This window comes from Monodelphis domestica, chromosome 5 (genome assembly GCF_027887165.1).
Source record: "Monodelphis domestica isolate mMonDom1 chromosome 5, mMonDom1.pri, whole genome shotgun sequence".
NCBI classification, from domain to species: domain Eukaryota; kingdom Metazoa; phylum Chordata; class Mammalia; order Didelphimorphia; family Didelphidae; genus Monodelphis; species Monodelphis domestica.
In genome coordinates, this window is record NC_077231.1 from 239,778,516 (window position 1) to 239,799,572 (window position 21,057).

The following is a 21,057-nucleotide window of genomic DNA, read 5'->3' on the forward strand; positions in this document are numbered from 1 at the left end:
CATTAAAATGACATGTGAGAAGGAGTCATTATAGCCACAAGATCAAATGGACTGTTTTAAGGAAATGTGGAAACCACATTGTGTTTTCTTAGACAGGGAATAATAATGAAACTCTGAAGCTAGAATAAGATTTTCTAGAGGGCATTTTCTTTAGGATTTTTTGGAGGGGTAGTTGAATCTCCCATTTAAACTTAGCCTAATATTAACAATTCTATGTAGTAGTTTAGATCTCATTTCCTTTCTTCTTAGAAAATTATTAAATGGCAATAGCTAGCATTTTTATGTTCAATGCTACCTTTTCAGCACTCTCATGGGAGGTGAGGTCAAGGTACTCAGGCTGCGTCTATGAGATGTTGATCATACAAATGGAAACAGAAAAAAACAGATGTTTTGTCTATGTAATAGCAAACACAAGACACATAATTTATGTTTCTAGGCAGATGTTTGCCATTGTATAGACATAGTATCTGGACAAAAAAGTACTTTTTGTTAAGATTATGCAGACAAATCTTCAGTGTTTATAAAAATGTTCTTTCTTTATTCAAGCTTGCATGCGGAAAGGTTATCATTGAATCAAATTTCCTTTATTGCCCATGCTTGTACTGCAACTTCAGCTTTCTCCCTTCCATAAAGGATGAGATCTAAATGAATACGTACTGCCATATATTACATTGGAGAGTCAAGAAGGAGAATCACTATCCATTCTGTGAGTGGGAAAAGTGTGGTTTGGCATGGTAAGAGGAAAACAAAGAGACTAGAGGCTCCTCCTGCTCCCAAGGGCTACTGTAGAAATGGAGACTTGAATACAGTACTCCAGTCCCCAGAAGTCCTTGCTCACTTCCCAGAATTCTTTGTAATTGCACTGAATTCTCACCTGGGTGAGAACACAAATTATTATTTAAAGGAGTTCTCCGTCTACTGAGGGGCTCTTTTCTACTTCCGCTGCCCAGCGGAAATTTCACATCTCTCATGTGAGTGAAATTGAATTGAGCCTCTCGGCCCACCTAGCACGTGCCTTTCTTACTTGTATTTTCTTAAATTCTCAACCTTTAATAAACCTCTAAAAGTATAATACTCCTTGCAGAGAGAAACTAATTTCTACCTGCCCCTGATTCCCCCCAAATTTCAATCTTTACACTACCAATATACCCACTTTCAAAGTGTTGTTCCTGGGGAAAGAGACTGCTCATACCTTTCACCAAGGAAATTAAATTTGATATAATTCAACAAGTATTGGCTGAATATTTCCTGGGCAGCAGCACCAAGCTAGGCATTGTGAAATACTTAAAAGATGTATATTACTTAGTACTTAACCTAAAGCAACCTAAGATTCCTTGAAAGATCAAATTAAGTGCTGTTTATTATACAATATCTGTCTAGACCACACATACATTTGTAAGTGCCCTCTCCTCCCACAAATTTATTTTTTATTTACTTAGTGATTCATGCATGCTGCTCCTACTACTACCCTTCCCATGAAGTTATTATAAGCTCCTTGAGATCAAGGACAGTTCTCTTTTGGACTTTGCATGTTTGTATGTTCTGCCTGGAATTAAACAATTAAGATGAAGTAAATGCAGGTGTATATGGTAGATGCTAAAATTATTGTGATTAAACATAGACTCAAAATAAAGGAAGGAAAGAAGGAAGGAAGGAAGGAAGGAAGGAAGGAAGGAAGGAAGGAAGGAAGGAAGGAAGGAAGGAAGGAAGGAAGGAAGGAAGAAGGAAGGAAGGAAAGAAGGAAAGAAGGAAAGAAAGAAAGAAGGAAGGAAAGAAGGAAGGAAGGAAGGAAGGAAGGAAGGAAGGAAGGAAGGAAGGAAGGAAGGAAGGAAGGGAGGAAGGGAGGAAGGGAGGAAGGGAGGAAGGAGCGAAGAAGGGAAGGAGGGAGGGAGAGAGGAAGGGAAAGAGTTGGGGAGGGAGGGAGGGAGGGAGGAAGAAATGAAAGGAGGAAGAAAATATTCATTTTAAGTGCCTTTTCTGTGCCAGGCACAATGCTAATTAATTTTACAAATATCTCCTTCAATTCTCACATCAATGGTAAGAGGCAGACATTGTTATTATCCTATTTACATTTGAGGAAACTGAGGCAAACAGAAGTTAAGTCATTTACCTAGGGCTACAAAACTGTAGGTGTCAGAATCCACATTTTAACTCAGATATTCTTAACTTCAGGACCAGTACTCTGTCTACTGTGTCACCTAGAGGCCTCTAACAAATAAATAACAGTATCAGACAATCCATATTTGAAATGTTAGGATTTTTATATGGGCCATAAGTATAATGAAAGGTTAGGAATGAATCAATCATTGATTAATTAATTAGTGAATTAAAGTGGTCTAGTTATGATGGTTTTTTTAAAGGAGATGTCCCTGGAGCAGAATTTTGAAGGATTTTCTCATTCTAGGGATGGGATGAGAATTTGAGAGGCCCTCGCAGAGAACTCAAATAATATTCAATGGAATCATCATTGTTTGGTTTTTCTTAGATTACATAGAATTAGAAGGGATGTCAAAAGGTGGTGGGAATAGAGATTACTTCATCTGGAATCCCCGATCTTATTACCATGAAATCATTTGTTTATCATGAAAATATCTGGTTGCTGTTCAGCGCAAGAATTGCTGGAACTATATTCCCAGACATTACCCACCCCCATCGTCATAAATCTCCTTAAATCATTCAGTGCTGGTGGTGGTATATCCAGTTTTACATAACTTCATCTATAGAGTACTTTCTCTTTTCTGGGAACCTGACAATCATCCTGATTAGTTATTAGATGCACACAATTTCATAAGGGGAAGTGATGAAATGAACATATTGAAGTGGCAGTAGGTTTGTTTTTTAAAAGGTTGGCCAGAATATCAAATACACTCACTTATTATTAGAAATAATTAACCCAAAAATGTAACTGAAAAGACTTGCCTGAAAACTCCCCCATCTCCCCAACAAAGAAGCAATTTAATGGTCTTTCCAAGTTTAAATAATACTCTTGTTTGTTACTTTTGCCTCTGGACACCTAGGATGAGCAAGAATATTACTCTTTGGCCTCTTGAGGCTTCATGTTGCTCTTTGCAGTGATATCTTTGCTGCCATATGCTCAGACTTCCCTGATTTTTTGAGATTTTCTTTATTAAATCCTTACTTTCCATCTTATAACCAATACTGTGTTTGGTTCCATGGTAGAAGAGGTGATGGAGGATTGGGGAGGCATAGCAGAATATGGAAAGAAAGGGGGGATTCTTTTGTGAGTCAACAATATGGACTAATGATCAGATTAAAGAATCCTCTGAAATCTACTACAGGCTTAGGCTATCATTATAAACAGCCATTAAATCAGCTGTTTTGTAAGTTCTTTCTCTATGAAGTCATATCAACAGGCAATCTACACACATTAATAGGAGAGGCAAAAGTAAAGCAAATCTGCCCCTGGTGTTTCCAAAATGATCACGCCCTTCATGTTCTGTGCAGGTAGTTTTAATGTAAATGATAGAGGTCTGAGCCACATAAAAAGAAGCAGCATTTTCTTTAGACCTTATAAGAGGAAACATAAGAAGATAAAAAGAATGTTGAACCTGGATTCAGGTGGAATCCCAATTTGAATCTCCTCTAATATGACTATTTTCAAATCACTAAACCTTTTTGATTGTCATTTACCTCATCTGTAAAATAGGGATGAGAATAGTAATTCCTATATCAAAGGGTTGCTGTGATGAACTTTGCAAACATTATAATGCTAGATAAATATCAGAGCATATCTCTTAGTGCTACAATGCAGAAATTACTGAAACACAATTCTATGTTATTTCTAATTATATAATCATTGGTCTTTTCTGTATTCTTCTGATCTTGAAACTTGGTGGGATGAAGTCCGTGAACTAATAAGATAATATTTGTAAAGTGTATGGTACAATTCCTGGCATATAGTGAGTGTTAAGTAAATGTTTATTCTCTCCCTTTCCGTGATTCAACAAGGTATAGCTCTAGATGTATATGCTTAATTCAAAGGAAATAAGAGAGGCAAAAAAGAGTGGATAGAGAATGGTATATTATATATTAAGCAGAGATATTCATGTTGGGGAAATCCAGGAACAAAGGGAAAGAAGTATAGTGGAGAATATTTCTGAGATCAGTAGGAGAAACAGAAGTAATTTTGTCATCAGAAAGAATTTTAGACCACATAAATGGAAAGAAAATTGATGAATTCTGGAATAAATTCATAAATATAAAATGAAAGCATGATGTAGTAATGATGGGAAATATTCAACTGATAAAGAAACACAGTCTAAAGGCAATGACGTGGATATACAAAGTACACATCAACCAACATAAGGAGTTCGTTTTAATGTGGAAGAGAGAAGCAAGAACATAAAAGAAGTTGAATACCAAAGGATGATGTTATCTTGCCAAAATTATATTAACACTGCTAAGGTTTAGAATAATCTGAGACTGGCAAGTTAAGTTAAAAATGAACAAAAAGGTTATTTTATCTATATTTGTAGAAAGTGCAGATAAAAAAGGGATAGGACCACTAATCAGGTTGGGTGATAAAACTGAAGGTGGAAAAAAGGCAAAGCTGCCCATCTGTTATTTCGCATCTTTTTTCTCTCTCAAGGAAAAGGTACTTTGGATTAGACATAAAACAAAAAATGTTTAAGTGAAGTTGATATCCAAAATGATTTTGGAAATATTAGAGAACATGAACTTATTTTGATGAGTTCAGGTCAATTGGCAAAGAAGTACATTCTCGAAGTACTGAGAGTACTTTTGGATGTGATTGCTCAGTCACTGTCAGTGGTAGTTGAAAGATTGTAGATAATGGAAATGATAAGAGACAAGACCATTAAACATCTTAATGGTTAGTAAACAGTTAGAGAAGGAAATGGCTTCTTCAAGAGTAGGTAATTGCATATGAACTTAATTTTTTTCTTTGACGAGGTTTCTAAATTGATAGTCCAGGAGAATTCTGTAGTTATAATTTAGCTGTCTTAAAATGGAGCATTGGGTAAAGTATTTCAGACTGTTGCTGAGAAGATGAAGAAATGAGAAGAGAAGAGAAGAGAAGAGAAGAGAAGAGAAGAGAAGAGAAGAGAAGAGAAGAGAAGAGAAGAGAAGAGAAGAGAAGAGAAGAGAAGAGAAGAGAAGAGAAGAGAAGAGAAGAGAAGAGAAGAGAAGAGAAGAGAAGAGAAGTAATTAAGTGTTCTGTGTTCCTCAAGGATTCATGCCTAACCCTTTGTTAATTTTTTTATCATTTTATCATTTATCATTGACTTGAATAGAAATATAGATGTCATGCTTGTTTAATTAGTGGATGCAATAAAACTAGAAGAGATAGATAATTGACTGAATGAATAATGGTCTTGAACCCAAATATCCTTAGAGGCTAGAAAATTGAGGTAAATCCATTAAGTTTACTTTTAATGGAAATCAATGAAAACTTAAAGGTACATTCAAAAACTTCACTATCCAAGAACAAGATCAAAGTTTGGGATGGTGGAACTGATTGAATTTTTGAAACCAGATTTCCATTTCCATTGTTGACCTTACAACCCATGCCAGAAATCAAGTTCTGTAGGAACTTCTGTCCTCCTTATTGGTGACTATATCTCCTGAAACATTATTTTAGGAAAGCATCAAGCAGGACTCACTTCACTCCACAAACTCCTTCCCAGAATACCTTTTGTTGTGGTGTATGTCTCTGTTTCCCTACTCCTATCCCAGAACTGGATAGGAACAAGCAAATTAACCATTTCCTAGATGAAGTGTGTAATCTACTTTTCTATTGCCTTAATCAGCATCTTTCTACCTTTCTAGACCAGAGTGCCCCTAGTTGGCACCCTGCTCCCCCATGTGTGTTATTTTCCCCTATGTAAGCTCCTGAGGGCAGTGTTTTATTTTGCATTTGAATTCATATGTCTGGGGTTTAGCCCAATTAGTAAGTGCTTATTAGATGTCTTTTCATTTATGCAAACACACACTAACATTCTTCCTTTCCTTGCTTTTATACTGACTATCCCCATACCTGGAATGCCCCCTACTATTTCATCCTACTTTGCCTGCTTCTTTCAACAACTATCTCAAAGCCTACCTTCTTTTTTGTGTTTGTAGGTTTGATTTTTTTTCAACGCCTGCCTTCTGTAGACATTTCTTGATTAAAAAGGGGAAGCATAAATTACAGTTGCTATTGCATATGCCTGATAATTCAAATATTGTCTTCTCCATTAAAGTGTAAGCTCCTTGAAGGGTCGAACTATTTCTTGCCCTTTTGTATCCCCAGTACTTAGCACAATGACTGGCACATAGTTAAGTGTTTAATAAGTACCTGTTGACTGACTAATCCATGAAAAAACTACAACTTTCCAGAGGGAAAATCCAACTGGCTTGCTTTTCTCTAACTGATAAGTCATCAGATACAGTATTGCCAAAAATGAGGACTAATGCTGAACTCTCCCATCCAAAATAATGACTAGAATACTTTGGCAGCCACAAGCTACCATATAAAAGAGGAGTTTCTTACTGCATGTTTTAATTCGTTTCATGTTTATGACTTAGATTGACTAAAGGCAGTGATCTAAAGTTCTGTGAGCACTCTGGTGCTTTAAATAAATAAGTACATGGATAAATGAATTAATATATAGACATATAATAAATATATAGACAAGTAGATGAATGTAGACAGATAGATTAATTAATATATAGACAGATAATCAATTAAAAATAGATAAATATAGACATATGATAGATTAGATGGACATATATAGACCAATTAAATAGGTAGGTAGGTAGATAGATAGATAGATAGATAGATAGATAGATAGATAGATAGATAGATGGATGGATGGATGAATAGATGAAAGGGGAAAGAGAGAGAGAGAGAACAGACAGACAAGATATTTACTTATCAAACTTGTCGTGCAATTTCCCATATCTGAGCCAAGAGATTTTTTTTGCTTCCTTTATTGAAATGACAGCTCTAAAGAAACTTGGTGATCTTTAATGGCAGCCCTGAGTAGTTCATCTGCTTCAGAGCCCTTCTGGCCCCATGCCAGTTTTCCAAAGGTGATTTATTAGGGCAAGAGTTGAGGACACTGTTAAGATTTTGTCAATTCTGATTAGGAAACACTGTACTTCTCTATTGGCCTTAATTCTTTCACAATGGGGCAGATATAGGGGTGGCTTTGAAGCAATTTTTCCTACTCTGAGTGGTTATCATAGCATTACCCAATTACAGCATTTCAGACTAGGAAGAACTCTAGCCCACTCCTCTCTTTGTATTGTAACAGAGTTAGAACTGATACCATGGATAGAGCAATGAATCTAGTCAGAGAACCAAGATTCAAATCTTTGCTGTGGTATTTATGACCTTTGTGACCTTGAGCAAATCAATCTGTCTTGGCTCATAATTAGAGGATTGGACTAAAGTGCCTCTGAAATTCCTTCCAAGTTCTAGCACAATTCTATGATTCCAGATCCTGGATTTGCTAACTATTAACCTGGGCTCCTTTCTACTAAAATGTGATGCTTCTGGGTCTATTTATGTTATATGAAAATGTAGAGGTGATTCCAGATGAATTTTAACTAGCAATATCAATTTGACTCTGCTACTTTTAATAAATACTGGAATTTTATCTGACCATAAAGCTCTGACCTCAGCCAGTAATAAAACAGGGTGTGGACAAAAGATTACAATGTGCTTTTTTCTACCCCTCACCACTTCACTGACAGTTCCAAAGCTGTGTGCTCATTACCAATAAATGATTTAACACATCGCGCCAGAGGTTGAAAATTTATGTAATTAAAAAATTGTATGTATTTCTATTCCAATTCAAATCTGTAAAATCTTGGCAATGACTAACTTAATCCCAAAATAAGTCTAATCGGGACTTAATAAAGAGAGAAGCAATGTTGGCCAGGGATCTCACATCAAGCAAAGAAAAAAGATATGAATTGAAAAAATAATTATTTACACTTGGAATTTCCACTAGTTTCAAACATAATTGTTTCACCAAATTTTCAGTCTGGTTGAACCGATCCTACCCAATTATTCAGCAAGAAGAGAGGACCATGCAATTATCTCCCTTTCTAACCTGACACAAATATTTCATGTTTTAAGAAGACTTAACTTCCTATGCATTGACATTTCCAACAGGTGGCAGCCTGGAGCATGGAAATAACCAGCCATCGTGACTAGAATTCAGGAAGGTAGACATTTAGAAAGAAAAAGAGAGATGGAACAGAAGAGGTTCTAAGCTGCCTATTCTTCGAAGTGCAAGGGGAAGAAATTTCTTTCTTCACTGGCACAAGACATTTTAGAGATGAGAATGGAAAATATATTTGTTAAATAAATGTATACTTAATATAACATATAGTATACACATACCTAGAGGTTCCAAATACATTATTTAGTAAAATAAGCCTTTAATTTCCTTGTAAACAAAGAAGGTTCAATTAGATAGTCCTATGTTCCTTCCAACTCCAGATCTATGGCCCTGGCTAATTTTTTTCGCCAAAAAATATCACATATTTGCATTGGTTTAGAGAGAGAAGGCTTGAATTCTAATTTTGGCCAGAGAAAACTGGAAATGTTGGCACCTGGTAAAAAATGGGGGATAAATTCAGTGGGGAGATGATGGTTAGACCTAGCCCTAGACCATAGATCAATCAGTCATCAAATATTCATTGTCTACTACCAGTCAATAAATAGTAGCAGTAGTCTCTCGGTAACCGAGGATGATGATTGTCTTTGTGCGTTTTCATCTATGATAGATGAGTGTGCACAAAGACACTTGTGCATGAAGGAGATTTAAGTGGAAAAGTCGATGCACAGAGACAGTTCCACTCTCTCGGTATTGGAAGCCTGGGTCCAGTGGCACGAAAAGTCATTACACCTGGAGACTTCCTCAGCTGCATTGGATGGCCGTGTTGTCTTTTGTGCTCTAACACGCCCTAAGCACTCCACAGTGCTTTGCTGCGTCGCCCTCTCAGCCGTTGAACCTTCTTGTTGGTTTCTTCCATCTGTTCAGCCGAAGCAGTCTTCACATGCTGGGTGAGCAAAGCCCTGGTTCACCAGGGGTCCACGATGACCCGATGGCTACCCTCACAAGGTTTGGCCGGCCTGTCGAAGCCATTGCCTGGGGTGTGGCCACTGCCACATGCTAGCAGTTACTGGGAGCCACAAGTGAGAGCTGGGTGTCAGGTGAGGGTCAGAGGCTGGAGAGCTGCCCTAGAAGGGCACGGCAAGCCCTCCATACCAGAGATACTACCCCTCCCTGAGCACCCCATACACCTCGTCAATAAATACTCATTACTCATCTACTATGCTGCAAGCAAGGAGTACAAAGAAAACAATAAAGCAATCCTTACTTTCAAGGAGCCTACATTCTAATGGGAGAGATAATAAGAATGTAGAGGTAATACAAAGAGAACAAATTATATTTATATAATATACATATGTATAATCCATGTATTGTATACAATATATATGTGTATAATGTATATAAATAATTTAACAAAGTAGTAAAATACAAAGTATTTTGAGAGAGAGGGCCCTACAGGGATGATGAAAGACTTCATGTAGAAAGTAATCATTGGGGTGAGTATGGATAGAATTCCAGGCTTAAATTTTATCTGAGACTTCCTAGCTATGTGACCCTGAGCAAGTCTCTTAACCTTTGGAACACAGATATCAAGATCTATTGATTTATGAGAAAAGTATGCTCAGAGGAATCTGTTTGGGGCTAGAGGGCAAGCATGGCAACAAAATGGCAGAAGTTCCAATTGACTCTTTTTCCTTTTGCCCCCAAGTTATGATCCTGAAATCTCCCCCAATTATTCTATCCCCCTTTTCTGAACTCTTATAAAACTAATATTTAAACCACATAACAGCCTTCTCTTGTATTTGTGTTCTAGTTTTCCAATGTGTTTTGCCCCATCTCCCCACACAGAGTACTAACTCTTTGAGGGCAAAACACCATGCCTTTTATATTTATACCTCCTCACTATTTCATGATAGAGATTCATGATATAGGTTCGTGTCTACTTCACTTGCACAACACAATATGAGCACAGGATTTTGTGGGCTTTTGATAAATAGTTTTGATAGAAAGTAAGCATTACCAGTAAACTGGTCTGAGTATGTGTGTGTGTGTGTGTGTGTGCAATATCCAGAACAACAACCAAGTGAAACCAGGTGTGTAATTATAATAATAAGTTTTGCCCCAAAGAAACAAAGAGGAAACTCCTCTCCCTCTCTTCCCTGCAGAGATAAGGAACTATGCATATGGAATAACAAATATATTGCTAAAAACTTAGTTGATATGCATCTGATTATTTATTGGATTGTCTTCTTTCTTCCTTTAGTTTATTCATATAAAGAATGGCTCTCTCAGGGAAAGGATCTATTGGGAAATGTAGATGATGCAAAAATAAAATAGATCAATAAAACTTTAAAATAAATCATATTTAACAATTCAAGCAAGGTTCTAATCTCATAAGAGGGCATTGGGCAACTAGATGGCATAGTGGATAGAGTACTAAGTCTGATGTCAGGAGGACCTGAGTTTAAATCTAGCCTCAGATACTTAATAGGCTTTTAATCTGGGCCAGTCATTCAGCCTCTTTTTATCTTAATGTCTTCATCTGTAAAATGGAGATAATAAGAGCAACTACCTCCCAGGGTTATTGTGAGGATCAATTGAGATCATCACAAAGTGCTTATAAATCTTAGCTATTATTTTGAGAGATTTGGCTTGGACTAGACTAGAACTCATTTCCTCACTCCTAATCTGATGTTGTTCCCACTTCACAATAAAAAAAACAAACATTAATTAAATATTTGCCACATTCGGCACACTGTATTAGGAGCTAGAGGAGCAGATTATAGTGAAGACATAATATCAAAGATAAAAACTTGGAAGTTACTTCCCAGGGTATCTAGTCTAATTCCATAATTTTATAGAAGAAAAAATTACCACCCAAGAAGGTTAAATGATTTCATTACAGAGACACAGTTAGTGAGTAGCAGAGTCGAGATTTTGAATACATGTTATTTGATCCCAAAGTCATCATTCTTAACACTGCATCATGCTGCCCACCATGATCCCATCATCATGGAGTTTGTATTCTATCCATCACACTACCTGGGCACACTCATAATTGAAGACTTTAGTGTCAGACATATCTGACATGCTCCCAAAATTCCTTGGAAAGATATATTAGGAGATATGGCACATTTAAAATTAAATCTCAGTTATAAAGGACAAGTTATAAAGGACAAGAGCAACATCAATGAGCAATCAATCAATAAGGGAACAGATAAGTGGTTCGGTGGCCTAGAGATGGAAGGACCTAAGTTCAAATCTGCTCTCAAATACTAAAAATTCTAAAGTTTTGAGTTAAAAATCTGCCCTCATATATTAAAAATATTTTTTTAAATATTTGTGTGACCCTAGGCAAGTCACTTAACCCCTGTTGCCTAGCCCTTACTGCTCTTCTACCTTGGAACCAATATAAAATATTGATTCTAAGATGGAAGGTATGGATTTTAAAATAAAAAATAATAATCAGTCAGTAAACATTTATTAAGTTTCTACTATGTGCTATTAAGTTTCTACTTAGTACTTAAAGGAGAGGATATAAAAACAAAAGGGAAACAGCTCTTATTCTCAAAGAGTTTATATATATATATATGTATATATATATATATATGTATATATATATATTCTAATTGAGGAGCCAATGAGAATATATAAAATATATAAACACTATATACAATTATCAATTTAAATTTTTTTGTGGGAATGACTCCATAGGCTTTACATATTGCCAAAAAAATATTAAGAATCCATGATTAAATCCAATCTTTTCCTGAACCAAGAACCTCCCCTCTATGACATCCACAATAAGTAGACATTTAACCTTTGCTTGAAGGAAGTAGGAACTTACTATGGTCTGATGCCTCCTTTTGCACCTCCTCTTAGGACAATTGCCATATCCAGGAAATTTTTTCTTAATATGAAGCCTGTGTGTGTCTCTCCCTCTCATTATCCATCGCTTATCCTTAAGTTTGGAGAATGTCCCTTCTTTTAGGAAAGCTGAGCTTAAAGGTGACAAAAGCAGGAGTTAGGTTATCACTAAGACTTTCCGTTTTTTAATATCTGGAGTCTAAATTTAGATAAATGTCTTTTTCTCTGTCTCAGTAGATTACCCTCCCATTCCTTTACCCATCAACTACCCTTCCAGGTTTATTTTCTTTTATGTACTCCAGCAGCTGGCCTCTTGTTGCTGCTGGAAGTGAATTATGCAGGGTGGTCAGGAGGAGGGAAGTAAGGGGAGGGGGAATCTTTGGCAGCATCTGTTGAAATGGTTTTCAACTGATGGAAAGTTCAAATGTATGGAGCACCCAAAGAATTGAACGGGGGACTATTAAAAAAAAGAAGACTGTGGCATTCACCCTTTTCAAGTCCTTGGGGGAAAAGCAGTCTATTCTCTTCACATATAATTCCCATTAGTGCTAAGGGGAGGTGGAGGGGCGCAAAGAGAATATTCTTTGGTGTAGTCAAGGTCCAACACTTTTGAACTCATCTATGGCTCTCATTCTTTATTGTTTGCAGTGTGGCATAGGGAATGCACCCCCTCCCAAGCCCTTGAGTCCTTCTGGGCTCACATGAGAGAAACTGGCAGTTTAGAAAGAAGTAAATCTTCAGAAAATGGGCAAAATCACATATGGAACTAATTTTATTGCAGACGAGGTCGTGCAAGATATATGGCTGTAAAAAAACATAACTAGTCACAGCCCTGAGGAAAATCATTAGCCCCACAAGCGGCCATATTCTCTTTGTGGCCTCCACCATTTTCAAGGAGGGGGCTTTGTCCTGAACACAAAAGAACTCTCCTTTTCTTCTCCTTGTTCTCTTCTCTGGGTAGCCCCCTCTCCCTTTCTTTCTTCCCCTGGCTTACATGGAAATGGCCACATGCACACCCACAAACACACAGAGGCACACAAACAACCCCCCTCCTTTTCCTCCTCTGCCATCCCTTTCCATAACTCGTTTCAGTCCAATCCCCAAAGCACCAGAAATGTCAGTGATTAAACACAACCAAATTTGGCCTGCCTCCAAGCTAGCCTCCATCTGATTGGTTTCCACTCTGCCCCAGTTTGGAACTCTGTTCATTAGCTCAGCCTGACCCTACCTACCGCACTAACTCCCCCAGTAAAGAAGTTAATCAGTGAAGGGGGCTAGAGCTCTTGAAACAGGGCAGTTTTACCCCAAACTCACTGGAGCAATTATGTGTTAATTAGAGCTTTGCCAGGCATCAACTATGACAAATCCAGACAAATGCAGCAGGTGTGACTCTCCATAGCAACATTTCATCAGCAAATAGCTTCAAAAAATATAGATTTTTTTAAAGCTTTAGTCATTTGAACTTATAACTCTTTTTGTTCATCTTAACAGCCACATAGGGATTCAGGTCAGGTACGCAATGGCTTCATATTTTCACAAGTGCAGAGTGAAGCTTGAAAGGGAACATTTTCCCTGTCCTATTTTATTTTACTTTTGCACAGCCATCATTCGATTTGGAGAATTAAATAAATTAAAGGGAGCTTATGTGATAAATCGCCGAGTTAAATAATTCACAGCCTACCAGAATCTGGACTGGTTACCTATTAACTACAAGGTGAGATTCAAGTCTTTGCTTTTCATCTACATCTGGTTTTACCTGAAGAATCTGCCCACATAGAGATCCTTGTCCAACACCCCAGCTTTACACACAGGTAGGCTATTGCCCAGCTAACATGAGGGCCCTCTTGACCCAGAATATCTTCCCTGATAGCCTCTCCTAGGAATATGGGAATTCTAAATTACATGTTTCCTTTGTTGTTCAGTAATGTCTAACTCCATACAACCCTATTTGGGCTTTCCTTGGTAGAGATACTAAAGCAGTTTACCAATTTCCATCTCTGGCTCATTTTATAGGTGAGGAAACTGAGGCAAATGGGGTTAAGTGACTTGCCCAAGGTCACCCATCTATTACATGTCTGAAGCCAGATTTGACCTCAGGAAGATGAGGCTTCTTGACTCCAAGCCAAGCACTCTATCAACTTTGCCACCTACCTGCCCCTCCCCACTTATCCCCTTAGGCTGCTCCAATAAACAGCACAGGCTTGTTTTAAGACATAAATGGATTTTGAAGGATTGAGCATACTACAGAAGCACTCAGGACCAGGAATCAGGAAAACTTGGTTTCAAATCCTATCTCTGAAACTTATTAGTTATGTGATCAAGAAGACACCCAGAGCAAATTAACCTCACCTAGCCTCAGCTTTTTCATCTATAAGATGTTAGGGGTTAGACTTGACTTCCAACTCTAAAACCATGATTTTGTGTTCCATTAAGTCATTATCAACATATATTAGGCTAGCCAATAGAGATAAGGAACCTAAGGGAATATGGCCTAAGCAGGTAATTTTTGAAGAAGAATATGCATGCTTTAATCATGGAAGGCTTGGGAGATATGCCATGATGGGGTACCATAATGGGGAATGTAGACTCCCTGCCCTGGATAACCTGAAAGTATTATCTCATGTAATTGTTATACAGAAATAAAGAAATAATGGGGGAAAGAAGTTTAGAGACACTAAAAACAAACTTTTGACTCCCTAAGAGTTTTGTCTCAAAGCAGTCATTCTGGGGTCAGTTGTTAGAGGCTCCAGGATAGAGCTGGTCTAAAGTATGTTGTTTGCTTTAGGCAGAGTTTGGAAAGCATGTTACTGTCAGCCAGAGGTTTTGAACCTTCATATATGACACTTTTTATTATAAATTTATACACAAATAATGGAGAGCATGGTTTTCTATTAAAAATATGTGCATTTTACACTGTCAAAAATATCTTCCTTCTTACCTCTATGTTATATTGTAGATAGCTACTGACCTTACCTATCCCTAGGACAGAAGAGAAAGACAAACAGATGGGTAGATAGATAGATAGATAGATAGATAGATAGATAGATAGATGGATGGATGGATGGATGCATAGATACATAGATGTATAGATACATAGATACATAGATGATTGATAGATAGATAGATAGATAGATAGATAGATAGATAGATAGATAGATAGATAGATAGATAAGTAGATAAGTAGGTGGATGGGTGAGTAGATGGGTAGATAGAACTCTTCCATCTCTATGTTGACGTTCTCTCACAGTAATCTATTTGAGGTTCTTGAGTTGGAATGCTTTCAGTAAGTAGATTAGCCTGTGGAGTTGATTTCCTCACATTACTACTGATCACTTAAGCAAATATTTGAGGTGAATTTAAGCTGCTTGAGAGCAATCTCTTCTTCATATTTGTCTTTGTTGCTTAGTCATCATGTCATTTATAGAATTAATCAGAAACTTCTTATGTGATTAATCAACATCATCCTCAGCCTTGAATATTTGTTGTTGTTATTCAGTGGTTTTTCAGTAGTGTCTGACTCTTTGTGACGCTATTTGGAGTGTTCATGGCAGAAATACTAGCATGGATTTTCATTTCTTTCTCCAGCTCATTCTACAAGTGAGGAAACTGAGGCAAACTGGCTAAGGTGACTTGCCTAAAAGCATAACTAGTAAGTGTCTGAGGCCAGATTTGAACTCAAAAAGATGAATCCTCCTATTCCTGGTAGTCTAAACACTGTGCAATCTTGCTACCCCAATCTTGAACATAGTAGGCTATTTATGAATCATGCCATTCTGATGCCTATATCATCCTTTCCTACATTTCATTTAATCTACTAAATATTGACCCACTCACCTCCAACTAAGGGAGGTGAGGAACTTAGAATGTAATGGAAAATATTCATATTTTTAGACATGACCAATGTGGAAATTTGCTTTGATAGCCCATGTATGTTTATGATAAGAGATTTTTTTGGTTTGTTTGGTTGGGTTTTTAGGAGTTTTTTGTGATTGTTGTTGTTCAATAGAGGAACAGGCAGGGGAAGGGTCAGATTATATGTGCTTATAAAAATAACCAAAAAATATATTTTTGAAAAGAAAAAAAAGAATATTAACCCAAAACCTTCTATAACAGGTAGGTAGTTTCTACATTAAAAGGATAGAAAAAGGATAAGGCCAATGAGCTCAGTAGACTTTGGTTTTGTCTCTATTAACAGACAGCTTTAACTATACACAGAAAATAGTTTGGGTCTTTAGTTCTTAGGTAGCCCTGTTATTAAATGACCAAAAAAAACCCACTGGAAACTTCAAAACTATCTCAATTTTCTTTTAAAATGAAGATTGCTCTACTTATTTTTAAGCAAATTTACCATGCTAAGAATGCAACTTGCTCTGGCTCAACCAAACAAAGCTATGAGTAAAGAAAAGTAAATTCACTTAGAAAGCCCACATGAAATACCTTCTCAACTGGAACTTGCCTCCAATAATTTAGGGGGTATTCAGAAAACAAAAAGATAAAACGGTGCATTTCCTCAATTTGTAAACTGTTTAAAGGATTCCCCAGTGGATACACTCTACATGATACAACAAAGTTTAATGAAAGATATCTTACAAGATGAAAGGTTAGATACAGGGGAAAGAATGTGTGCCTCTTATGACTAGAAGACCTAGAAGGAAAAGAGTAGCATATGCCAATAGAAACCATGACATTCATCAAAGCTGCTTACCATATGTTGTGGCCACCCCAGATTAGACAAAGGAGCAATTCATCAAGAATTAGTGACCTCTCCCAAAAATCTTTCCTTAATCAGATGAAAGGTGCTGTTGTATATAATATGAATGACAATGATAATATTGTCAATCACAATATCTATAAGGGGCTTTAAGGTTTTCAAAACACTGTTTAAATATCTCATTTTTCCCTTCACAATAACATGAAGAAGTAGGTAGTATTATTATCCCCATTTTATAAATAAGGAAACTGAGGCAGACAGAGGTTAAATGCCTTGCTCACGAAAACACATCTACTAAGTGTCTGAGGTTTGATTTGAGCTCTTCTTCCTGATTGCTAGTGCTGTGCTCTGTTCACTGTGACAACAAGCTTCCAGTAGGAGCAAACATTTTTTTTCTTTCTAAGTTAAAATCAGACAGCTGGAAAAATGCCAAAAGCATTTTTATGCCAATGGTGTTTGCTTCTGAAATAAGATTATAGAAACAGCTAAAATTTAAAGCAGAAAGGATCTTGGTGGTTATCTAGTCCAGCCCTCTCATTTTAAAGATGGGATCAGAGAGGAGAAGTCATTTGCCCATAGTCACACAGATAGTAAATGGCACAAGCGGGATAGCATAGAGAACACAGGAAGGGCTCATTTACTTTTGAGCAGGAATCTTGGCAATTTGACCACTATATCAAAAACCTGTGGGTCCTTTAACTAAGGAAGCTTTGCTTCATCTTATTCCTCTTCCCTCATTTTCTTCATTCTTACTATTAGATTGTCTTGCCTTCTGGGATTTAATTAGTTTATGGTGAATCAGAATATTTTAGAGCTGCTGTATGAAAGAGTAAAATGAGTACCTCTTCCTAGAGAAGATCTGAGATGCTTTGGGCAGCCCCCTTAGCCCCAAAGCAAATCTATTACAACTTGTCATTGATGCCTGAAGGGCCACCATTATAAATTCATTCCTTGGATCCCTAAGATTTCCAAGTCCCTTTCATAAATGCAAATAGCTCTTAAAGGATAATACCTTAATAACTCAACATCATAAAGTATTGGGTTATCAGATGCTTTCCAATCCTGCACTAGATTATAATGAGGTCCTTTGAGATAGGTACAGGATATGTACCTTGGGAAAAAAGGAATGGCAGAACTAGGAAGGCTGTAGAAAAGAGTGGTGGAAGGGCACCAGGGACCAGTCCTGGTTGGAACAGTTGTACCCTCAAGGGTGATTTGGAGTTGGTGATTGGGGAAGTTCATCAATTTCCTAAGGAAGACTACAATAAACCAGCTTTCAGGCCATTTCTACACTTCAGCTAAATCTGAATTAAAGAAGAAAGTCACAGAGGATGGCTCTTTAACATTTCCTCCCTTTTTCTCTCCATCCAGAGTTTTGATAAGTAAAACAGAATTCAAGATTTTAAATTCTGTGGTCTATTATATGTAACCCAACTCAGATTTCAGCTGACATCCTGAGCTACTAGTTAACTGGTGCAGACATTTTCCATGCAGAATTTTGTGTTATTAGCTCACCAAAAGGGTTTCCACTGCTAGAAAACTTTAAAAACAATAAAACAAAAGGTTGGTGGTTGCTTGGGGTTTTCTTTCTAATGTGTCAGACAGTGTCAGTTTAGAGTACTTAACTATAAGGTAAGCAGCATTAACTTCATCCCCTTGAATCCTCTAATCTATTGTTGTTAGTAAATGTCAACCACTTTAAAGCTTTTATAAAATTCTGCTTCTAAACTTCATATTCTATAACTGTGAGTGATTTGTCCCCTGGAGAGCAGCAGGCAAATTAGAGTGAAGTTGGCACTGGAGCTGGGATTGATGTTGAGTGATTACTCAGACACTGAGGATCTGAGTTGGCCAAGCCCAGCAGGCTTTGACATTGGTTAAGGGCTCCCAGGGAAGCCAGAAATCTTATGGCAAGTAGAGGGGGTTGGGAGAGTGAGAAAAGAGGGTTCACTAAGATAGAGCTGCCTAATTCCATGCACCTCAGCCCCTAATATCCATCTAGCGTCCAACCTTCCACCCTGCTGCCATGCCCCCCCCCCCCACCAGACCCCTTCCTTCCCTTAAAAGTGAGAACCGGAGGCTAAAAACAGAAAGGTGAAACCAGAGATGATTTCCCCCCACAGGCAAAGTAAGCAGCTGTCTTTATGGTGAAATCTGAGAAAGAAGAAAAGCCCTCCACCCTTCACACCAGCACTCCTGCCTCTGCCAAAAATATCTCTCCTATTGGGTCAGCTAGGGCGCCGAAAATTTCTAACATTTCTTCTCTAAAAGCCTTACGTGTAATTTAACTAGATGAGGGTATTATAGCTCCTGGAAGGGGGTAACACCAAAGGCCATGCTGAAATGTTGTTTTAGTGGGGCCTTGGAAATAGTTAGGGAACACACACTAATCATAGCTGACATTTAGAGTGCTATACAAACATCATCAGGAAACAGCTAAAATTCAGTGTAGAAGACTGGGCGTGAAGAACAAAGCCCTAAATTCAAATCCTGCCTCACACACTTATCTTGGAACAATAAGCAAATTGCTTAACTTCTCTCAATCTAATTTTTCTCACCCGAAAAATGGGTATGTAATAATACCATCTACATCACAGAGTTATTATGGGAATCAACTGATATGTTGGATGTATCCCATACTATTCACTGCCTCTAAATAAACAAATTTTCCTGCCATTGATTTCCATTCATTGATCTTCTTTTCTTCACTAACAAGTCTCCATTTCTTCACTTTTTGACATTTAAAATGCCTACTAGAACCCAATAGTGTCTCTTTTAGGGCATTTTAAAATTTCTTCAGTTGTAGGACAGCTATGATACTCAGATGTTAGCCTTCAGAACCACAGCAACATTTTCCACAGTTGAAGAGAAAACTGAAAACTGGATGGAGCCAACCATTCTTAGACAGTTTAAAAATGTAATAAAATAAATAAAAATTATACTTAATTTAAATGATCCATCATTTCTTCAAGTTAAACTGGATTTATTTTGTGCATTAGTATGAAATGCCTTAGCTGGTTCCTTCTCCTCCGGAATATCAGCTTACTTTCTTATCTCTGGACCTGTATACCTCACTGAGAGACCCCTGGGAGTATGGTGTTAAGGGTTCTAATGATGAATAGAAAGTACAGGCAAGGAGGCAACTAGGTAGGTCAATGGATTCAGAGCCAGGACTAGTAGATGGGAGGTCTTGGGTTCAAATTTGGATTAAGACATCCTATCTCTTTGACCCTGAGCAAGTCACTTCACCTCCATTGCTGAGCCTTTGACACTCTTCTGTCTTGGAACCATTATACAGTACTGATTCTAAATCAGAAGGTAAGGATTTTTAAGAAGGAAACAAAGAAACAAAGAACAAATATAACAAAATAATGGGGGGTGGAGGGGAAGGAATGCTGAGGGAATTACCAAAATGTGACCAATAGATATGACATGAGCAGATACCGTTAGGGAAATGGCACAGAGAGACTTGCTCAAAACGGTTGCTAACAAACTTTCAATTTGTGAAAACAAAACAAAAAGGCAATGTCTATAAAGTTCAATAAAGCTAACGTATGCCTCTACCTGGAAGGAAAGCTTTTAGTGCCACGGAAAGACAAATTTCACCCACCCACTTCATAATTTGCCCGTGGCCATCCTTGATGACTTTTGAGGTAGATAAGGCTCAGAGAGAAGATAAGAAGGATAGCTATCTCAAACACATTGAAATTTGAACTAATACATCCCTAAAAACTCTTGTCACAAACCATCCACAATTTCCTCATTTGTAAGGAAAATAAAAGAAAGCTGAACTAGGTAACCTCTCACACCCATTCCAACTCTATGAACCTCTTCTTCATTGGATCTGTGATCTCATAGGTATGGACACTACCTTCCAAGGTGCAGATTATATCCCATCCATATTTTCATATTCTTTGTTACCAGTATCCCCTTCCTTCTAGAAATCTTCTATTGTGGAGGTCACCAATAAGAAGAAAGTCCCCAATTTTATAGCAGCACTTTTTGTGGTAACAAAGAATAAGAGACAAAGTAGATGCCCATGTCTAGGGGAAAGACTAAAGAAATTGTGGTACATGAATGCAATGGATCATTACTGTGCTATAAAAAACTATGAATATGATGAATGGAAAAGCTTTGAAAGTCTTACAGAAATTGATACACTGGAGAAATCAAAGTCAAGAAAGCAATATACATAATGATTACAATAAAATAAGTAGAAAGAACTATTACAAAATGATTAAAAGTAAAAGTTGCAGAATTACAAACAAGAAGAGCCCAAAGGAAGATAAATGAGGAGAAATCTTCATACCTCCTTCTCTTTTACATAGATGGAAGGTCCACGAGTATAAAATTTTTTATCTATATTCATATTTTTCAATATGTAAGTCA

At 37.3% G+C, this 21,057-nt stretch overlaps 1 long non-coding RNA gene across 2 annotated transcripts in view; it reads right to left on the reverse strand.

Moving 5' to 3' along the window:
- Positions 1–21,057, reverse strand: part of LOC103095425 (uncharacterized) — a 71,618-nt gene that overhangs the window by 21,736 nt on the left and 28,825 nt on the right. For both annotated transcript variants that reach the window (XR_473254.3, XR_001625108.2), the window contains one exon: positions 11,938–12,091. This is a non-coding gene — a long non-coding RNA (uncharacterized LOC103095425). The remainder of the gene's footprint in view (positions 1–11,937; positions 12,092–21,057) is intronic.